Here is a 24,020-nt window from a genome sequence, read left to right as displayed (position 1 = left end):
CGTGTATTATCAATGGGGGGTGAGGTGTTATTGATGAGGTCGTGTGCGTCCCCTAAAGGAATGCTGCTTTGGGGCCGGCTGCCTGCCAATGACTGCCTTGGTGTTCACGTTGCCCAGCAGTTCACGGGGGTTTCTCGTCGTTTTTTGCCTCTAATTTAGAAACTAGTGCGTTCCAAGTTTCGCAACCCGCGTGTCGCAGTCCCCTACGTGATAGTTACGTTAGTACCTGGTGTTCGGCACGGGCCCATCGCAGTGTAAGGGTAAGCTAGGCTTTCAGGTCGGGTGCAGTGGGGGCTTTCCAATTCATAGCTATCAATCTTTTATACATTTCATAAGCCAGGTCTACAAACCTATGTAGGTGTTTGTGTTTTTTCACCCTTGTCCTGAGACCAAGTAGGCAGGACTTGGGGTTCCAATCCAGGTCGAGGCCTGTCATTTCTGTTAGTATTTTTACTACCCCGGCCCATTCCTTTTGTATCCGGGGGCACTCCCAGACCATGTGATAGAATTGAGCCTCTGGGGTTTTGCATCTGGGACAGGCCGGGTCCGACCCGGGAAACATACGTTTGATCCTGGCCGGTGCTACGTAAGTTTGGTGTATGTAATTGAACTGCGTGTAGCGGAATCTGGGGTTCCTTGAGACCTCGCGGGTGTGGCTTAAGGCTTTCGGCTATTCTTCCCAGGATATCGGGGCAGGCAGAACAGCGTTCCACCTCTCCCTGGCTTTTGGCAGATTGATTGCCGGGGGTTTATTCAGGAGTTTGTATGTATTTTGCTTGGGTGTCGTAGCTCAGCATATGATGTAGTGTGGGAGAAGTGTCTGGTTCTAGTTCTTCAGTCGCCCATGTTTTTCTAATTGCGTGACATATAGCGTGATAGGCCAGGAATTGTCCCGGGCTCACCTCTGTGAGGGCTTGCATGGATTCGAAAGACATTAATTTACCTTCCTCAAAGCAGTCTCCTACTGTGTATATGCCCACATCTGTCCAGGCTGCGGGCGAGTGTGATCCTGCCTCAGCCCACCAGGGGAGTTGTTCTAGCGGGAGGAGCGGTGAGTAGGGAAGTTATTTTGCGTCTCTTTGAATATACCTCCTCCAACATGCGTGCGCCGCCGCCGTCAATGGGTTCTGGCGCACGCTTTTTGTTAGTTTATTTGTGAGCCATTCGAGCAGGGGGACTCCCTGAAGTCAGGATGATGGCCAAATGGATTCCGCCGAAGTAGGCCTATGGATCCAGTTCAGTATCCACTGTAACTGCGCAGCCGCAAAATAAAGCTCAAAGTTGGGGGCACCCAGTCCTCCCGTGGTGATCGGACGGTGAAGCGTGGTGAGTGCGACTCGCCTTCTGCCCTCACCCCACACAAGATGCAGCAGGACAGCATTCAGACTATTGAAAAAACTTTTAGGAATGGTAAGCGGCAGGGCCGCGAAGTGGTATAACAATCTGAGTAGTATCAGCATGGGTGCTAAGGCTACCTTGCCCAGTGGTGAGAGTGGCAATATATTCCAAAATCGCATTGAACCCTTTATGGAGGCCACCGCTCTTCCTAGATTACCATCCCTAATGTCTTCTGTTCTGTGATAAATGTTAACCCATAAGTATTTAAATGTGTCAAAGCACCGTTTTAGGCGGCCTTGTGGGGCACTGTCTTGTTTCGATAAGGGCCAGTTGGCTAATGGGAATATGCATGATTTTCCCCAGTTGACTGCTAGGCCGGAGATCCCTCCAAACTCGGACAACAGCAACATCACCGAGGACAACACCTCTCCTCCCTTACGTATGTATATCAAGGCATCATCTGCGTATAGTGATATGGCGTGGTAGGTCCCATTCCTGATTACCCCCCAACTCTCCTTTTTTGCTCGGACGGGTGTGGCCAGTGGTTCCATTGCCAAGGCAAACAGCAGGGGGGGACAGGGGGCATCCCTGTCTTGTGCCCCTGCTAATCGGGAAGCTCCCTGAGATGACCCCACTCGTCTTCACTCTAGCCTGTGGGCTGGTGTACAATATACGTACCCAGCGCGTGAATTTTGAGCCAATGCCCATTTGCTGCATGGTGGCGAACAGGAAATCCCATTCTAATGTGTTGAACGCTTTCTCAATATCAAGTGAGATCACCGTTTCCTCGTACGCATGCGGGAGAGTGTCGCCCATCACGCTCAGTAGCCTCCGAATATTAAGAAAAGTGTTACGTTTCGGGATGAACCCGTTTTGGTCCTCGTGTACCAGGATATGCATGTAGGGAGCTAACCTGTTGGCGAGTATTTTACCAAGTATTTTGAAGTCTAAATTTAGTAGCGACAGAGGTCTGTAGGATTTAACATCAGTGGGGTCGCGTCCTTGTTTGGGGAGGACCACTATCATTGCCTCCCTCAGCGTTGGGGGTAGGGTCCCACTGGCCCATGCCTCTTCAAATACTTTCAGGAGATGTGGGTTAAGGCGCGTCGCAAAAGTAGAGTAGTATTCTGATAGAAGGTCATCTGCGCCTGGTGCTTTATGCCCAGGCAATTGCGTAAGGGCTCTGTTGAGTTCCCCCAGAGTCAGGGGGGCCTCTAGTGTGTCCCTATCTGCCCGTGAGAGTTGGGGCAGGGGTGAGTCCGCCAGGAAGGACCTGAGTTGATGGGTAGTGCATGAAGTACGTTTAGTGTATAAGCTTGTGTAGTATTCCCTGAACGGGACGTTAATTTCTTCCTGCATGATTGCCAGTGTACCTGCGCCTGTCTCTATCGTCCCGATGGGGGGGGGGGCGCTGCCGGTCTTCGCGCAAAAGCCACGCGAGTAGCCTGCCCGATCTATCACCTTCCATTTGAAGTCGCATCAAGTGGTATTTGTGATCGTGCTGGCGGAGTGTGGTGTCAGCGACAGCATATTCTGCGCGCGCTTCTTTTAATGTCGTGTATGGTTTTTCGTTGCGGGCTACTGCAGTTTCTAGTGTTCTTAATTTTTTTTTCCAGCTTGCTGACCTCCGCGTGGAGTGTGCGTCTCACCCCCCATGTAGTTGGAATACAGTGACCACGAACCACTACTTTGTGCGCGTCCCACTCCACTGCTTTTGGTTTGTGGAACCTGCGTTTAGATCCCAGTATTGCTTTAGTGCTGTGTTCAGCGAGTCTGTGAATGCATGGTCCTGGAGGGCTTCCACCTGAAGTCTCCATGTGGGGATCGCTTGGCGCCTCTTGCCCCAGTTCAGGGTTACTTTGAGAGGTGAATGATCCGATAGTGTTTTAGCTAGATATTCTATCCCGCTGGTAATTGTGCAGATTTCCTGGGTGCCCCACAGTATATCTATCCTGGTATGTACCTTATGTGGTATTGAGTAAAATGAGTATTCCCTTTGTAGTGGGTGCTTCACGCGCCATATGTCATGTAGGCCCATATCGCTAGCCCACGCGTGTAGTGGGCGTCTGGTGTATCTATTAGCTGCCGTTTGTGTGGGGGGTTAGACCTGTCCAGCGCCAGGTCCGGTATACAATTAAAGTCCCCGCCCCATATAGCGGGTGCTTCCAGATTCACCAATAATGTTGGGGTGAGTGTACTTACAAATTCAGATGACGCGTTGTTAGGGGCATATATCCCTGTTAATGATAATTGTTTACCGTCAAGTCGGCCCTCTACTACCACATACCTGCCTTACTGCTCTATCCTATGTGATGTTTGGAGGAAGGGGACGCCCCTTGCTATCCATATGAGGACCCCTCTCGCGAAGGTAGGGTATCCCCTTTCTATTATTTTTTCTTGAAGTTTTTCAAAAAAATTTACCTTATTAGTGCAAATCTTGTGAACACGCAGGAATTGCCCATAGGTTCTCTAATAGGGATCGTGGATGGGAACTGGAAAAGTAAAGGAAAGTATTTTTAGTTGTAGGTTTGGAGTAAAGGATTACCAAAAGAAGCGCATTGTTGCTTGTCAGCTACAGGGACAAAAAAACAATCTGGTTTAGTCAGAATGCGTTATAAAGTTCAGATCATTGCAATGATGGTTCAGCCAGGTGTGGAAATCATTCAGTGACTCGTGAGAACCAGCTCAAACTGTCTTTATATCATTAATATATCTGTGCTGTTGCTTAATTTGATTCTTAAATGGATTATCTTGACTGTGTGTCCATTTCTTCTTAAAATATGACATCACTGGGTTCGCTACTTCTGGGGCAAAGCAATAGCTCATAGTGACACCTTAGACTTGAAGGTATCTGTCAGATTTAAATATGGAAAAAAATTCTCAAAAATGACATCATAATATGCAGCAGAAGTTCTTTCCAGAACAAAAGAAACATAACAAAAACACACTGGCCATTACATTGATAATGTATATCCTCATGAACGGGTACAGCAACACAAAAACACCTGGACTTGGAGGAATGAAAAAACAAGAAACACGTAACAGGGATAAAAAAAAAAAAACATAGCTGTAAACCCGGAAGCCTATAAAGCTTCTCCCCTCAAGGCAATAACCCTCCCCCCAAGTGTTACAGATAAATAATAGCAGTTTCAAAGTATACACAGCCACAGCATGTTAAGCCCTCATCCAGTCCCCTGACGGAATAAAACGATAATACATAAAAGCAGAAAGAACAAAAAAAAGAAAACAAGAAAAGGGGACAGAGAAGTCGAAATTAAACTTAGGGATAACTAATCGCCACTTAACCTGACTCCAAACTCTGTATGCTTCTCTTACAGTCTTAAACCTAGTCTTTTTATAGTAGCCAGGTTCAATAATTTTAACCAGACATACTGTAGCTTCAGCTCCCATTATCAGCTCATAAATGGATGGAGATTCTGCTACATTGATATCAGCTAGCCCATGTGTGATCAAAACTCCCATATTTTGTAGCATACATGCATGGTAATAGTAAGTAAGATTTGGGAAAGACCACCCACCCCGTAATCGCAGCAAGGCCATGTATTTGGCTGCCTTCCTAGAACTCCTATACCCCCATAAAAAACTAAGACAGGCACTCTCCAATTTAGCCAACCAATATTTACTGATTTTGAGAGGAACGATCCTAAAAATATACAGCACCTTTGGGAAAATGGTAATTTTAAAAACATTACAGCCCCCAAATACAGAGAGATGCAAATGATTTATTCTCTAAAGATCTTATTTAATATTGTATGATAAGGGTGCCAAATTAAATTCAACCAGGCCATCATTCACGAAGGTAATTCTAACGCCTCAGTATACAGCATCGGTCACAGCACCTTGGCCCCTAATTCTAGTCCTTTTGGTACATAGCACCTGGGTTTTATCCTCATTTAGTTTATCCCCTGAGCATACCCCAAAATGCCTAGCTTGAGCTTCGATTTCAGGTATGGCCGCAGAGGAATCTGTAGTAACCACTGCAATATCACATGCATACGCAAGAACTTTATATTCAACTTGATTAATGATAGCTGGTTTAATACCTGGGTTACTCGCAAGCTTTGCTATAAAGAGGTCTATATAAAAAGCAAATAACAAAGGTGAACAGGGGCAGCAGGTGCCTATATTAATTTGTAGATAATCCGACTCAAAACCCATTGTTCATACTATAGCTTATGGGGCCTTATAAAGAGCCTTAATGGCCTTAATAAAGCTTTTACCAAACCTCTTCCACTCTAATACTGTCCACAAAAATGCCCATGACACACGGTTGAAGACCTTTTCAGCATCCAATAAAATTAACCCGATGTTGCCTTTGATGCTTCGGTCATGTCAACCAAAGAGATCACCCTTCTTACGTGATCCACAGTGCCCCCCCACCCCCCGGGGATAAAGCTGGGTTAGAGCCACTTCTCTGCTAAAATATTGATTAATCTTTGATTTTTAAATAGCTGTTTCCTGCTGAGTCTCTTGAAGATCCAGCTCCTTAGTCAGCTTACACATCAATATCCCCTTTGCTAGAGACAGCTCCTCGCATAAACCAGATATCTCAACCTGCCTTAACTTCTGCTGGTATAAGGTATAACTGAGGGTTTCCCTACTTATTCTTGCTTTAAAGGCATCCCACCCAAAGCCCACCAAGGCAGTCCCTCTGTTATTATCCAAAAATTGCTTTATCCAGTTGCTCATATGATCCACATGAGCATCATCTAGCAACAACTTCCTATCAAATGTCCAGGACCCCTGAGATCTCCAGATGCCCATTTCTGGGAGTTCCAGGATCAGAGGGCTATGATATGAAAGCACCCATGGAGATATTTCGATCTTACCCTGTCTATCTAAAGCAGTAGAGACAAAAAAATAATCTAGCCGGACCAGTTTACTAAGGGGAATAGATCATAAAACCAGGGTCTGTGGCCTTGCACATGCCCCACACATTGATAAGGCCATGATCCTGCACCAGACACTGCAAAGCCCTATATACCAGTGGTTTCCACCCTGCATATACTTGACTCAAAGTTTGATCACTTTTAACAGCCAGGTGAATATTCAAGTCTCCACTTAGGGTGAGAGGGAGTGGCCATAAAACCAGCTCTGCATTGAGCAAATCCAAAACATTAGCCTCATCTCTATTAGAGCCATATACTGAACAAACCATAAATCTCGACTCCCCCCACACAACATTCTTCAATAGCCCATCGACCCAGCTTATTCGCATCCACGGACCCAGGTGATCAGACAGATTTGTTGGCCAGAATCACCACCCCGAGGTGTCAAACTTTGCTGCATGCAAACCAATAATGAAAAGCCCAAATGGTTAAAAAACCCTGATTATTCCGGGGGATATGGGTCTCTTGAATGCACACTATATCCAGCCTTGTGATCTAAAATCCTGAAGCAGCCCTTCCTCTTTAAGTCTTGTCATAGAGCCCACAGATATTAAGCATTCATATACGTAGCTTACGCCCTGCCATTTTACCACATACAGAAGATAGTTTTCCTCGACAACCACCAGTGGGCCTTCCCTGACCCTCAGTGAATCAACACAGACAAAAAAATGCCACCACAACTCAGAAGAATACAAGATTAAAAAAAAATAAGAAAGGCAGAAGGAAATATACCAGGTAGCTCTGCCCCTTCCTATCAAGAGATCTATCTATTTCTGTCCTCTATTCTACTCCAGCCCAACTCTTCCTTGTTTTGCCCCCTTCCTCATCAGCTGTTCAATTCTGATGTAGCCTACACTACTTGATCACATTCCTTTTACCCAAATCTCCCTAACCCCTCCACCCGACACCCCCACACCCTCAACCATTGTCCCTCCTACACCAAACCCCCTTTCCTTCTGCCAACTGCTATAAGCAATGAAACCCTCCAGGTTTGTTGATGGTAAACACCCTCCTTACATCCTAAGCCAAACGAACACAAACCATGATAAACCATATTGCTCCCTAAACACCCCCATATAGACAACAAAGATCCATCAAACTGCTCCCATCCCCACATTGTTGCTCTAATCACAAAGTAAAGCATGTGAACAAAACACCCTTTGTTCTATTCCAGCAAATTCTTCTCTTTCTTCAAAACAAAATTGATCCGAACTCCCTTACCCATCCTCCCATCAGCTAACTTGATGCCAAAGGTATAGAAGTCTACACAAACAATCCCTCAATTATATATCCAGATTGGGCAACCCATTTCTTCTTTCAATGGACTATTGAGGTTTAAGAGGGGCTTTTAATTACTCTTTCCCCCCCACACAATATCAGATTGTGAGGGGATTGGTTAGTTGATCCTAGATGTATCTATTTAAGCAGGCCAAATATTAGACCCTTTCTAGGGCAGAAATCAAATCTGCATCTGAGCCTTAATAACTCCAATTAACAATTGATATCTCCCTCCTTTTTAGCCTGACAGTGATCACACTGGGAGTTTCTTACTAACCTAAAAGATAGTCCATATCAATACATTCTTCATGAGGAGCACTTTTGTTGGTTTTTCTATCAGCTTGATTGTTTTCAACCATATTTCTAAAACTCAGAAATGATCCTTCATCTTTCATCAATAGATAGTAAGACTCATTATACTAGGTCCTCAATTTCATGGGTCAGTTTCCTGTGCTTCAAATGTTTCTTATTCATACAGAAGACAGCTCAAGATTAGCAGGAGGCAAAATCAGCGAATCCATTTAAGACATTGTGCGATTCAGTTATTATAAGTAACTCTTTAAGCATATATTCAACTGCTATAAAAACAGAATTATAAATAGTCATTCATACATGAAGTTAACAACATCAGTGTTCAGAACTATAACCTATTGACTAGTCACAATACAAATATTCCCATGCATTTCCAACATCAGCTACAATTTCATCTCCAGGCTCTTTAGAGAGGATGAAGGAACATTCATCTGCATATACTTTGGCCACCACTTACTGGTCATAAGAATTTGTATGAGGAATCAAATTCTACCTTTTTGTTGTCATCTGAGTCCACACTATTTTATCCAGATTTAGCCATGTAGTCATGAAGAAGGCTAAACAGATTTTTTTTCTTGAATTGTCAATGTCACCTCTATTGGAAGCCCTTGTAGAACCACCAGCCAACTAGTGACATGGAAAATGCATGAATTACGACCCGATGTTATCAGCTTGCAAATATTAGAGATGGTTTGTGTGAAGCTTCTATTATGACTTTCTTACCGTAGTTAAAAATACAGAAATGTTGACCGTCCTGTACATTTCGTTCCAAGGCCTTCATCTACGGGTTAAATCACTGCTGAACAGATTATAAGGTCTTACTAACTAAGAAATCATTTTGTTATTTTGTTCAGGTGTTTGATATAGCACTGCTGTTAGACAAGTTTCAGAGCATCCACTCTCCAAAAGAATTCCCCATTACGCTTAAGAGAAGCTAAACAGGTTGTATCTAATAACCTATGTTTAAGTAAGTTGACATGCCCAATTTCTTTGAGGTTACCCTTATTCCCATTTTAAACCCATTCTGAGATGTTTGGTAATGGTTGTGTGATTTCTGCATACATTTCAATGAACTCTCACTATAGTTGGTAAGACCAAGCAAGGTTCTCATTTCTTTTAGTCAAGGAATCTTTTAACTTGAGAAGCCGTTTAACCTTTATTTTAGTTTGGAGCTATAAGCCCTTAAGTGCTACCTGGCAAACCAGGAAATTAACTTCAAGACATCACTAATGAGCTTTTCGGAAGGACAGTTTGGCACCAACTTCACACAATTGGGTGCCTCACCAATAAATGTTCTAATACAATGGAGCATTTGATTAGGGCATCAATATAGGTCAGGCTCCCCCCTGGGTAAATCTAGAAGGGCTTTGTATAAGACTATGTGAAGTTCATTACCAATATTAACTTTTTCAAAGGAGTTTTGGTTCACAAGTAATGGTGATTCCCTGAAGGAAAAGGCTAATTTATAAGACTATCCAGTATCTAAATGTTGGGTCTAAACAAGAGAAGACTGAAGAACCCTGACTCTGCATCTGAACAAAACTTACTCATTATATAGGAGTGGGCATTAGGATTGGTAGACCTTCTGGATTCAATGTTGGAGGCCTGCAGATAACCTCCATTGTCCATAGGACATCAAGATCTTAATATAGTATTGTTGTAGGTACTATGAATGGGACATATGATCTTTCTCTTCTAGATCATTGATATTTCAGCCAAGGACTCCAGTGAAGCAAAGAGTGAACAATACTGTCTGTCACACACAGCTGCTCCATGTTAGGATTAGTTGTAACACTACCCTCATGAGGTGTTGTTAAACCACTGTAAAAAGAATCCTGTGAAAATATATCCTGAAACTCATAAAGTAGATTTTTATGTAATTGTTTTTCAGCCTCAATGGTACACATATCTGTTAGTTCCACCTTTTTCTTGTCTATGTCATGAAATCCAGGTAACATTGCTAGAAGAGTAATAATGTATGTCTCTTGTAATTGAGTAGATACATATTTCGCAATGGTATCGGTGTAAATCACTACCTGTGGAGACAATTGCCGATGGAGTGGAGCTAACATATGAAACAAGCCCTCATTCATCTTCACCTTAGAAGTTGCATTTTTATCCACGTTTGGGCAGATAGCTAGGATCAGTGCTTTATATGAGAAGATACAGTCCAGTACTGAGTACCTGCACTTCTTTAATTTGCAAGGGGAACTACCTGTACTTCTCAGCACTCCTGCAATAAATTTAATGGGCGATTACCAGCACATCTCAGGAGTGAACATGTACTTTAAATAGTGAGTACCTGCACTTCTGTATTTTCATTTAAAGCACTGGTTAGGATGGATAAATATCCACTCTGGACTTGTAGACTGGACACATGCAGTTGATTCCTTACCTTCTAATATAGTGAATTCAGGAACAGGGCCAATAACCATGTTAATGAGCTCAAGATTAAAATGTGACTTATCAAGAGCAAACCCAAAGTATCTTCAGAACACCACTTTTGGGTATTTGGTATTGTTAACAAGGATCTTTATAACTTTACTATCAGGGACTTATTTAGAGTTTGGAAAGTTGATACTCCATGGAGGGGAAGAGGTTAGCCCATCCGATGTATTAAACGCGTTAGAGACTATAATGCACTTATAAAACAGTAAAAGGTATATCTGCCACATTTGTGACTGGGCATCCCATCTGCCAAACTCCAAATAAAACCCTCCATGTTTACCAATGGAGACAATTGAGAGCATTGCCTTCAATTTACTTTTATCACGCCTGAAATAAATTGGTAGTAAAAGTTGTTTGATATTCCCAGGAATGCTGATATCTCTATTCACTTGAATTTCCAAAGCATGAAGGTATAACTGCAGATGGGTATTCCATGGGTGTCATACTTAAATGTGTCCATATACTGAGATTGCTTAAGTTTCATGGACAATGTCAGAACAAACACAAAAATGACGATACCTGGATCTGTTGCCTATCTTAACTAATATGGAGCAATAGCCTGTCTGAATTCTCTGAGTTGGGAGCCGGATAACATTTAACGGATGTTAGAAAAGGGACAATATATTTTTCCAGCAGCTGAAAATATTTTCTCCCACTTATAAAACTCTTTTTTGGTTCAACATCACTTTAGCAACAGGCAGATATTGATAATCATTTTGAAGAAGATAAAACTACCCCAGATTTTTCTCTTTTTTGGGACAATATTGAAGCTTCATAAGGCACCTCCACCAATGGATGCTTTATTGTCATAACTGGATTTATATACTTACAAAATCTCAAAATATCATTCTCCGACTGTGAACTCCACTCATCATTGTGTTTGGGCAAGATCACGCCATGCTTTTTAAAAAAAGAATAGCAAGACCTGGGTTCTTATTTGATCTTGTAAATGTTCAGAAAATGAAAATAATTTATTAGACTTTTCAGATATTCCTGCAGTCCCGCTAAGACTAACAGGTTTTTGCCTTAACATATTTTATAGGACATCAGGCTTGAGTGTGCAGAATATTATCAATGCTGTCAATCAGTGGAGGTGACCTTGATTCAGTCAGCCCATAACAATCATGAGGTTTACCTACAATAACAGGATGGAAAAATTGATGCAGTCCATCTTAAGTTTCAGATCTGTTATATCCAAAACCGCACTTTCATTGTCATCAAATTTCCGAACCATGTTATTCATGGGCCGAACTTGGAGCTGACGAGAATCTTCTTGTTTAAAATAAGCTAATGAAAAACGAGCACTGTTTTTTTAATGATGCTTATGGCCCAGTCTCTAGTAAGGTATCAGTACTTGATTTTGAACTGCCATTAGTGACATAATATCACATTTTTCCTGCATTGTGAAATTACATAATAAGCATGAATTATTGCAAAACTGGGTTCATTACACTGGTGCTTTGTACCTCTTTTTCCACAGGGATTCTGTATCGTCTATGACATACTAGTTTGCCTGGTTCTTTTTGTATATAGTGTTGTACCAAAGAGGTCTGCCCTGGGACTGAGGAGAAGACGTCTTGATTGGCTATAACTAGGTTCATGATCTTTTTTTTTTGTCCCTGAGTGAATGTGTCTCCTATGTGTGGGTTTGGCTGGGTTATTTCATTTTCTAACGGTGGGAGGGTGATTTCTCGTGGTTTCGTATTGGTTACAAATAAGGAGGAGAAGGGAGTTATCTTCGCAGTCTCAGTCTCCTCCCATTCTTTCAAGAGGTTTATGTGGTAAATCTGTCCTTTCTCTGGGGCATGGGAACACCTATGCGGTAGGTTACTGGTGTGATTTGGCCTAATACTTCATATGGACCGTGCCATTTTGCAAGCATTTTATTATTGGTGGAGGGTAGAAGGTCCAAAACCTTACTGCCTATCCGCAACTGCCTTAAATTTGTGTTCTGGTCATAGTTTCCTTTCTCATGAGCCCTCTCCATGTGTATTCTAACCTCTTCCCATAGGGTGTGTATGTTTTCCTTTAAGCTACAGGTATATTCTAGTATTTCCTTTCCCTCATTCTCTTCTTCCTCCAACTGTTCGACTTTCTTGTCCAGTAGGGACCAAGGCTGTCGTTCAAAAACTAGTTTGAACAGGCTGCGTCCCGTAGAGGATTGCGTGTGGGAACAGGGAGTGAGAGGACTAGAAGGAGTTTTTTTTACCCCAATCCCACCCAGAATCGGAAATCAATTTCTTGAGAATGGTTTTAATTGTCTTATTGTATCGTTCTACCAGACCACCTGTCTGTTGGTGGTAGACTGATGTTTGGAAGTGGGTGATTCCGAGCGGGTGACATACTTGGTTCATGAGCACAGACATGAAGGGAGTGTCTTGATCTATAAGCAATTCTCTGGGAAAGCCTGCCAGTGAAAATAATTCAATTATGGCTTGGGCCACAGTTTTGGTCGCCATGCTGGTCAGAGGTATGGCTTTGGGATACCAAGTAGCATAGTCTACGAAGACTAATATATATTGGTATCCCTTTGAGGAGGTCATTGACGGTCTGACTAGATCCATACCTACTCTCGAAAAGGGTATGTCAGTTATAGGTAAGGGATTTAGAGGTGCTTTCAGCACCGGAGGGGGGACAGGGGTTAATGAGTTGACAGTGAGGACAAGCGTTACAAAACCTTCTGAGATCCGATAACACCCCTGGCCAATAAAATTGCCTTAGGAGGTATTTCTCAGTTTTCTCCCTCCCATACTGTTCCCTCCCTGTCGGACTATGTTCTGGGTGAAGGATCTGTGACCAAAAAGAAATAGGTACTAACAGCTGGGTTGTCAGCGCCCCGTTTCTCCTAACATTACGGTAGAGCAGTCCTTTTTTTTACAGAAAAATAATGTCCTATCTCTGCTGCTTTATCTGTGACAGCATTGGCCCATGCATATTGCAATGTTGGATCTTCTCTTTGACTTGCCTAAAAAACTCCTGGGTGCTGTTGTTACGTTAGCAACTGTGGGGGAAAGAGGAGTCAAGTTAGTGTGGAACCGTCTTTTATTTTCCCGCTTTTTGCTGCGGATCAATGATGTTTTGTCTTACCCCCACCTATTGGGACCGTATAAAAAAGAGCCTCCCACAGCCAGTCTTGTCCTGTGGCTTTAGGGTGAGTGGCACCTAACAGTGCGGAGAAGTCCTGATAGTCAGTGCCTATTGTAATTTCTTCCACTAACTGGGGAATGCCTCCTACCATTAGGGTTTCCCCACAACCTCTCCAGTTCATTGATATCTCCTCAAGAGAGTACGTTTTGCTGTCACAGTGGACACAAGTGATCACCATGGGCTTTCCTTCTTTCCATTGCAGAGGGAGTCCCAGTTCTGCACTGATCACTGGTTCTCTACATCCGGAATCTACCAAAACCCAGGTGGATGTACTGTTTACCCCATGCATTTCATATATTTGGGAGACTTTTGACCAGCCCATAAGAACCCCTCTCAAAAAACCCTACTTCTATGGGTTCAGGGGCCTGTGTTTTCTGAGGGCATTTTCGTGCAATATGCCCCTATTCGGCGCAATGGAAGCATTGAAGGCCCTGCCCGAGTTCTTTTCCTAATGTTCAGGGTGGAGGCCGTATGTCTAAAGGGGCTTTTGCGGCCTGCTTAGGGGGAGGGGGAGTCCTCCAAATGGGGGGAAGGAAACGGGGATTCTTTCGAGTGGGTTATTCTAATGTCAGGGGACAGTGAAAGGCACAGGTCATGTCTATTGCTGGTCACCCCGTCGCATCTAGGTGCTGTCTGATCCAGTTTCTCATGGATCCAGGAAGAGCTTCTAGGAATTGCTCTAACTAGACTTCATTAACTACCTCTTCTTTTTTAGACTCCAAGGGTTTCAACCATCATATCACCAAGTCCTGAATACGATAAAACAAAGCCCTGGGATGATGACCCTTTTGAATTAATTTAGTTGTTTTGGGGACAAATCGTCAACCTAAAATCTGAATGTGGATTGGACTTTGAAAAGTGCCAGTAGACTCTGGACACCTACACCAGGGGTGTTCAAAGGATATTACAAGATTTTTAGCCACATTCTTTGTATTGCCCTGTAAATAGCACTGATGCACTTTAGTAACAAAGAATTCACTTGCTCTGCGCCATTACCATATAGGAGCACCTAATATATCTTCCTGTTTTAAGTTGTTCAATTTGAGTAAACTTTTTCCTACTAAATTGGATACAATACTGAATGAACCTCACTGATTCGGAGGGTTTTAGTGGTACAACCACTGCTGTGAAAGCTGATAAGTACACTTCCCCCAGGGGGCACCACTGTTTGTACTTATAATATCTGCTCACCCAGGTCCCAGGGGACTGGGTTGCCCTTTTTTTGCTAAGGCATTCTCTTGGCAGTCACAGAACTGCGAGGGCTTTCTACGAAGATTAATAGATTGGATTAAAACCCATTTGAAAAAATTTCTTGGTTTTTCCCCATAATATGTCTGATAAAGATACACTATCGTTAGTTAGTTAGGATAATATTGATAGGTTGTTAAAAGGTCCTTCCTTTATAAATAGGACCCCCACAAAGTGGTTGCTCCTTTACAAGAAAGATTACGAAGTTAGAGAGAATTGAAAAAAAGTTATCAAGAACATAGTTACATAGACACTTGATGAAAGAATGTCTGTGTTCTAATGTTATTCCAGTAGGTTTGGAAATAAGGAATAAGCCAGCAATATTTATTGAAGTTCCTAATTATAGGAATAACTTCAGTTATGTGAACAACCAGTGCTCACGGCACTGGATGGTCCTAGGTATTGATACAGAACTAGAACACATAAATAATTTAGAAAAGGTGATTGAGGAACTTACAAAGAATATTCTTGATGATACAGCACTTACAACTGCCAAGAAGGCTTTGGAGGCCTTAGAGAAACTTGGCAGAATTCACATACATCATTCAACAAAAGAAATTGGATAAGTTAGCAAAAGATTGGTAGCAAAAGTTGTTCAATTTAAGTATAATTTTTCCTACTAAATTGGATAAAATACTGAATGAACCTCACTGATTCAGAGGGTTTTAGTGGTACAACCACTGCCGTGGAAGCTGATAAGTACACTTCCCCCAGGGGGACCATTGTTTGTAGATATATTACTTGGATTATCATGGGCGGCCCACTTTTCTTTCAGGAATCTTGTGCGGTAATCTTCACTGTCATATCCCATTCTTTCCAAAATAGCTTTCTTTACTTCTTCAAAGGAAGTGTTCCCTCCCCCTGAGGATTGGCTGCCTGATTGGCTGTCTGGAGTTCTCCTGTGAGTAGTGGGAACACATACTGGCTCCATCTTTCCTGGGGCCATGTGGCGGAAGTGGCAGCCCGCTCGAAATTACTGAAGAAAGCATCTGGATCCTCCCCGATTTGATATTTCTGTAAAACAGAGCTGTGTACATTAGGACGGACCTTGCCGCTGGCGATGATTTCAGTTAATTTTTGGGTGACTGTTTCATGCACCATTTGGTTACTGACCATGACTGTGGTTTGAGATTTGAGGGTGTTTTGCAGGTTTTCTCTGCTTTGTTGTGCTTCCTTAGCTTGGCCCTCCACAACTAGCTACAAGTGTTGTTGTCCTTCTGCTAGTTGCTTGATAATGTTGTCAAGAGCGACTTTCTGTTCCATCTCTACCCCGCGTTAGCCTTGCAGTATCCCACTTCTGACACCACTGTCATGGGGTTTTGGGGCCCTCACCTCTTGGTTGTATAGGGAAGTAATTAGACAGACCTGGTTCAGGTAAGTGATGTCAGATCTTTCTTTTTTTATTTTGCTTTTCACCGTTATTTGTTCCTGCACAACAGAACATTTTTCTTTGATATCAGAAGTGGTGGTTTGTTCTCCCCCAGTTCATTTGCTTCTTTTTGTCTTTTTTCTTCTTGTTAGGTTCCTTCTTTGTCTCTTCCTTCCTTCGAGTGCTTTGGTCTGAATGTGGGCCTCAGGAGAGACAAGAGGAACAGATCTCCAGATAAATGTATTGCAGTTTCCAGAAAGGATAGGGAAGGGGTTGGGTTGTGAGGAGGCCAGGTTTACCTGTGAATTTCACCCGTGCAACTTGATACCTGCTACAGCTGGGGTCTCCCCTGTGCTCCCTGGTGTGTATTGGGGTCGGGCTCTTTGGCAGACACAGGAATAACGTGCATGCACTGTTTACTCATGGCCGTCCCCTGTCCCGCTCACCCCGCTGCCCTTAAACCCCCCATACCGGCCGTGTATGCGGTCCCATACCTGCAGGAGGCACGTTCCTCCTGGAACGTGGCGGGATATCTTGTTTTCCTGCTGGTTTCTCCTGCTGTCAGGGTGGGTGACTCCTGGCCTCGTCTTGGCATCCCTTCCCTCTTTCATTGTCTCTCGTCCCTCTTGCAGTGTCCTTCAATCTCTTACATCCTCACTTACGCTCTGTGGTGTTTCCGCCCACCTTTTTTCCTTCCACCCCATCTCCTCTTCACATCGTTGAACGTCCTTCAAACAGGAGTCCAACCTAATAACTAGTCCTGCAAGGTCTTCCACACCCATTCTGCTGGGGTGCAAAAAAAAGAACAGTCTTGCTTTCTGGTCATCTGCAGACACGGGTCCTGGTTCCCATCCCATGGAGCCCGCCGATCCGTTACAGATTCACTCAAGGTCTTTGCTTTATTTAAAGATTCATTTATCTGGCATATTTGGAGCAATATGTACACACCATTCATTTTTGATTCATTAATATCCTATTCACTGCTTTCAGTCTCCAGTTTAACCCATTGTGCATACTTGAGGTATTAGCTGTTTTGGGGGAAAAAGTATCTTAAACTAAATGAGTCAAAATTGGCAGTGTGACCACCAGTTCTAACAGTGAACAATCAATAACAGTATTTGCATCCAAATTAAAATGTACCTTTTTATTTATCTTTTAGGTATTTTGTTTAACAACGGCCTATTCAAATGCCCTTTCCACTGATCCCTGAACTGCATGGGAAGTAACAAGCTCTAGCCTCCCTCATAAAATGAAACTCCCAACCGCTACCAAGTTCTCACATATCACTTCCCTTGCTCAAATTTTTATCCGCCAATTTAAGGTATACAGGTGTCATTGGGGAGATTCCGTTTGAGGGGAACTCTTACTCCCCCATGCTGAAATTGTTTTTCTAATTCTAGTCAGCTCAGCAACACCATCAGCAGTTTCTCTGATAGATTGCCCCATTGCTGGTATTCTGCTCACTGTGTAGGGCTCAGAGATTATTATTGATTTTCATTTAAGGGTTCTTCCCTCTAACATGAGGGAAGAACCCTTGCCCTCCAGGAGAGAATTTTGACTGTGAGAAAGAAGTCTTTGTTGAAAGTTAAGTTGCGACTCGCTTCCTGATTCTGATGACTGGTGCTTAAATTATCCATGAGTGATGGATTGTGGAATCTTTCTGACCATGAACTGGATTTGGACCCTCAGTTTGCAAATGTACTTGTTCCTCTAGGCTTACATATCGATGATTGAGAATAGTACAGAAGCCATTGTACCTAGGACTCCTATAAAACCCATGACTGTTGTCATTGTTTAGGGGTGCTCCAGACACATTAGTTATAAAGTTTTGAGATACATTCTTTTTTTACCCGCTGGACTTTGAGTAGCTGCAGCATATGTTTTAGGATTCATGGCTTCCAGTCCCAGTTCTAAAGAGTTGATGATTTCTTCTATTTTGCTTGCAAGAGAGGGCTCTGTAGGTACAGTGTACTTTTCAACTCATTGGGTTTCTAAACTTCATCCACTAGGGCAGCAATAACTATTATCTACTGAAGGGACTTATCAGTGTCTATATCCTACTCTAAATGTGTATTATATATTCTTGCACTGCGTGATAATTGAACACAAGACAAATATGCAGAGGTATCTTTGATTATTTTATGGCCAGATTACTCCATAGTCCAATGTAGCCAGCAAAAAGGCTCACTCCAAACATATGAAGTGCAAAAAAGGCCCAAAATAGGAAAAAACACATCATGCCACTAGTCTACCGATGTTTCACCTACGCTCCATAAGCTTTATCAAGGTCATATGCCTACATAGCTTACGTACAATCAGTGATGGACATAATTAAACATGCACCAATAGAAACCCTTACAAAGAATTCAAAATACCACACCTGTTTAAGCATGAGTTCTACACAAGGGACTACATATCCCATGCAGATCTAATCTCCATATGGCAGAGCTACTGATGATTTAACAGCAGTTGTCTGTGGGCAGAGTTAATAAATACACTCATATCCATTCAAATGGTTAAATATTTCTTGTCTTTACAAATAAATATATATTTCTGTTTGTATAAATGCTACAAATTTCAGTTGCCAATCATCTATACAAGTAATAGAAAGGCTGAATTTCATAGTATCCAAAGATGGTCCAGTTTAAAAAAATCACTTGTGTGTATTGCTTGTATTTAAATCCCCCATCCAGAATTGGTTTGAATGGAGCTGAAAAAGCAGGGCATATCGCAATATGCCTTCATATCTATCCTAGATATGCATAAATACATCTTAGGTGGTATTTAAGACAGAAGAACATGCCCAGTTTTAAAAGGAAACAAATATACATTCTATCTACCCATTGCACATTGATTTCGTGTTGACCAAAATATAATTAAGCGTTGCATAAGGGATACAATTCTCAGTTATGTGGCAAATGTTGCAATAACTGAGACTATGGACCTTCTTTCATTGATCATCTCATCCAGAGCCCCAACTTTACTGTATCTTAAAGCTGCTTAACTATCAAGGAAATTTGACAGCACTACTTCCAAATGTATACCGTTGGCCTCCTACTCGTCAATCTGATTATAATTTTTATTTGCAATTGGCAAAAGTTGAATTTGTGGTTTCTACCTCTCAATTATTTTCTTTGATTGAAGTGCCAGCAAGTATAAATAATGAATGATCACTGTTGTAGCATTCTTTGTACTGTGATGCTTTGGGATATTTTTCTTCACTTCTAATGGTATCAATGAGCACCTGGATTCTGACTCTTAGTTAGCGTGTAGTGCTCCCCACATACAATAATTCCCAAAAGCATTGTAATACATGGAATAGACACTGGCCTCATATGAAATGGTTTCCCTCTACTGCCATGGATTTTGTACATTTATTTAAGTTATTTAATTCAAAAGGACATAAAATGCAGTTAATACCACAGTAAATTCCTATTCCTAATAACTATGCTCTGTGTGAGCTAAGCTGTTTACACATACTGCTAATTAATTTATCTTTCCTCTCTAAGAAATATCATCTTAACTTTGGAGACTTGTTGTTTGAAGAGAGGACAAGATTCAAGTAATACCAATGTTAATTGATGAGAACAATATTTCATTTTCAGTAATTTTTCTATCCATGGTTTTCAGAAGCTCTCGCTTATCTTTAATGTCCGCTCTCTCCCTTACAGTACGTAGAACATTTGGTGTACATTCCCTCCATGCAAATGTAAAGATTATGACATCAACTGTCCTAATTTAGCTTTATGACTGCAATTTCTCTTTAACATTAAAAAAAGGCTCAGTCAAAAGAACTACCACAGGTTGGACAAGGAAAAAGGATTTTCCTATTAGAAAAACCCTCACCCACCAGGGTTACCCCTTGGTGGCATGCTTCATCATTGGGCTTCTTCCTGTTCCGCTGCAGAGCGGGGCATGCTTCGACCAATAGGATACGTCGGAGCACTGATGTAGTCTTGTCAATGTGAATCACAAGAGGGACAGGAGTGGTGGGGTCTTAAGTGAGTTAAAAATATTTGCCTCCCAGTGCTTCCAATGATTTAATAGACGTCTTGGAGACGGTATCATTAAAAAGGGGGCTACAGATGTGGGGTATGTCATGTCCCTTACTTCCTGGTCTACATGTTCCGGAGCCTCTTCAGGACCAAGGTTGACTCCCTGGTTCCACTCCTTGTTTGACTTGTTTGTTTGGTGGAAACTCTGGAAGACAGGGACGTAGTGAATGAGGAGAGCTAGATCACTAAACTATTGGAGGGGAGAAGTTCATAATGGGGAGTCAACTTCCAGGCTATCAAGGGCAGAGAGCACTTAGACTCAATCTGAACATACATCTGTGCCTGCCAACATTTTGTGATTGCATTTTGTGATTTCATTGGCATCTCAGTTTCACTAGTTCGCTCACCCATACTGCACTTCTTTCCTTTTGTTTTGTTAATCCTCGATTTCCCTTCAGTTCCCTCCCCTTTATCCCTGTTCCCTACCTGGTTTGTCTCCCGCTTGTTGGTCTGTTCTTTGTTTTGCTTTTTGGTGTAAGTATCCTGCTCTTTGGTGTGAACACTGATATCCTGGTCGGCATTTGGTCTCAACACATTAACCACTATTGAGGAGCAGGTTAAGCACACTCAAAAAATATTCCTGTTCTGAGAACCCTTTATCCTTACGTTTTGGCTAGTTCACCTATATTCGGAGTACCTCATGTTTACCATCCATTTGGGGCTGCCAGCTTACCCTTCAGAAACCAGCTCTCTTCAGTCCTCGCTTTACTACAAATGCTGTGCAACCTGAAGAACTCCTGTGCCTCTTTCTCACAGTTCCCCATACTCCTCTCACTTTCTCTGGTGTGGTGTGCAAAGCTGTTGCTACTTCCAGAGAGATCCAGGGAAGGCCAAACCAGGATTTGCAGTGAGTACACGTCTTCGCTTAAAGCCGGACACGCTCATGGGCATGGCATAATTTTATTGTTTTTGAAACCACTCCTGCTTCTGCAGGAACAGTAGCATAAAGGACAATGTAAATCTTCACATCATCCAGTGCCATTTCACCAAGCAGTGTTTGTCTTTGTGTGTGGTCCCCATGTCTTATGTTGTTGATTAAACGTTTAATTTTTTTTTCATCATCTGACGACTACAAGGAAGGGAAGGTAAGGAGCAGTATAATCAAAGCAAGTATAATATATATTATCATAGTCACAGACTAAGGGGCTCTCAGGAATCATAACTAGACTGTCTCTGCAATGCCCACAAGTACTTATGCTGCTATTATTTATAGCACCGAGACATAAGGAGGATGCTTGTTTATAGAATAAAGTACACCCCTTCAAACTTTGATGGCCTTATTACAAATATTGCAGTGGGGACAGTATTTGTTTTTACACTTGATAAAATTCTAAAACTTAGACACACCAGTAGTGATCTACAAATTCAGCTTCACATCATAGGTGGGGATGTTTGATAGGTGGCGAAAGATATTGGATCTTACTCACAGCTCCACCAGTGAGGTGAGGTGGTACAATCAGCAACTGTACCTTCTATGATGGTCGCTCTCGCCCCATATTAAAACATCAGTGCAGTTTCTCAATTCTTTAATTGTGTCAACAGTGCACCCCTAGTTAGTCCACATTCCCATACATTCTGTGCACACCCAGTAACCACTGGCTTGAGCTACATATAGTGCTGGTATTTGCTCACTTTTTTGCTGACAGGGTCTCTGAAAGTAGCTTTTTCCATTGTTGCTTGCCTTTACTGTCAACAGGGTTATCACATCTCAGGTTAGCAAGATGTTTTTTTGACTTCTGATGTACTCCTAACTTCTAGTTTAGAAACCAGGATCTCAATTTCAGGTGGTGCTGACAATGTGTTTAGTTTTTTGGTATACGACCAGTACCAAGTTACAGAGGGTTTGTAGATTGAAGACACCAACCGGAAAACAGATTTGTCTCCAACAACTAGCTGGACAGGCTGTGGTGATTGTGATCAGTGGACACTGTTTCAAGGATCAAGAAGAGCAGAGACTTACAAATCACAGACAGCTGTGGCCGCCCTTGCACAATATGCTTGGTGACCTTGATTTGGTGGATGACTACAAGTGCTAGTTGAGGAAGTACCTGTCAAAGGATTGGCTAATCGCTAGAAATAGTTGCCTAATCACAAAACCTGATCGTGATCATTCATGCAGCAGTGTTCAAAGCCAGTTCCCATTCCACTTACCAATCAGCTTGTTTCATGCTCTGCGTATCATTGCTATCCATGACGGCTACAGATGTATACAAATGTGCGCACATGAAGTCATTTCAAGATGGCTGGTGATGCATATCTAAAATGCACCAGCGGCCAAGTTGCCATTTCTCATGTACTTTTCTGACGTGGCCGACGGTCACTAAACTATTTTATTATTTCTTTGTAAGTATGCAGCAGCACAAAAAGGATGCAAGAGGCCCGGTAGCACTTTGCAGGTGCCGGGATCTTGTAAAATACATATATTGTAGTAAAACTTAACTCTGCTTTTGGCGGTCATTAAAAATGAAGTGCTTTATGTAGTTTAGTAAGGTGAATCCATAATATAAATACGGACCCACTTTATAAATACTGTGGCCCTAATATGCATACCATGCAAATGTGTTAATTCGACTGTTTACTAACTACACTTCAATGCAAATCAATAGTCGTCCTGCAGAAAGAAACGCGCATAACTGGTCTCAAGGTAGAACATCCTGTGTTACCTAAAAATGTAAGCATATGTTGCACTTTAACATTCCCACACGCGTCAAGACACTTGGAATCCTGTTTGCTGGCAGTTTGGTAATATTTGGGTTTATCTTCGTTCTAGTAGCTATTATTCCCATATATTTCATCGTCTAAATATACATTTCCTACTGTGTATAAAATCGTGAGGTCAGACGCTAAGGTCTATTATATTAGTTCTGTTTGCCTTTCCGTCTGCTACTTAAGCCTGCTCTCCCAAAGCCTGTTAAACGCCTTGGGAATGTGGTAGCCAGCCAGCTCGGTTCGTGCCCGTTGGCATATTCATGATGAGGTCGACAGCCACCCCAATAACCCAGGCCACTTCTAAATGTGCAAGTCCCTCTTGTAAATCTATGACCTGCACACGAGGCACTTAGGGCACATTAAGAGTTTGGCGGATAGAAAAGGCCACCCGCCAAAGTCACGCTTTCAGGAGACCGCCAGTGCAGTCTCCTTCCCTCTGGCCCTAATATAAGTTTCCTTCTGGGTCAGCGGGCGGAAACACTGTTTCCGCCCGCTAGCCCAGCGGAAAACGTACAAAAACATTGATGTCGGCTCGTAATATGGCCGGCGGCAATGCTGTTGTGTGTCCGGTGCACCACCACCTGTCGTGGGAACAGTGAGTTGAACGACGGGTCTGGCCAGTGGGTTCCCCCGCACTGCCCATGCCAATGCCCCTGGGGCTCCTGGCACCTTGCCTCTGCCCAGCCTTTACATGGCAGTGAAACCGCCATGTAAACGCCGGCAGAGAAAGCAGTCGTAATCATGCGACACTGCCCTGGCAGATAGGGACCACTAGCACCGCAAGGCCGTCGGACAGCCGAAAAGTGTCAGTGCTGTCGCTCCGACTGTGGCTGAACCGCCATGGTCATAATGTGGCGATATGGCTGCCACCGCGAGTCTGGCGGTCCTAGGACCGCCAGACTCGTAAGAAGGTCCTTAATGTGAAAAAAATCTGCATCACAAACATTTTAAGCCAACTACTTTCTGATTAAGTTGATTGGGAACAATCAAAAGGAAAATGATGGCAAACGTTTTTCGGAGTTGAAGTAGGTTAAACAGAATTGTTTCTTATATTTTCGTAAATAATTATCCAACTTATCCATGCAATCCTGTTCTGTTCATTTATCTTATTTAATGGTAAATTAAAATGTACATTTAGTAGGCAAATTAATGCCAAGAAAAAAAAAATTAATGTTTCTCTACAACCACTTCGAGATTTTTAATAAA

This window comes from Pleurodeles waltl, chromosome 2_1 (genome assembly GCF_031143425.1).
Source record: "Pleurodeles waltl isolate 20211129_DDA chromosome 2_1, aPleWal1.hap1.20221129, whole genome shotgun sequence".
NCBI lineage: Eukaryota > Metazoa > Chordata > Amphibia > Caudata > Salamandridae > Pleurodeles > Pleurodeles waltl.
The sequence above is the reverse complement of the archived record's forward strand: the minus strand, read 5'-3'. Positions refer to the sequence as shown.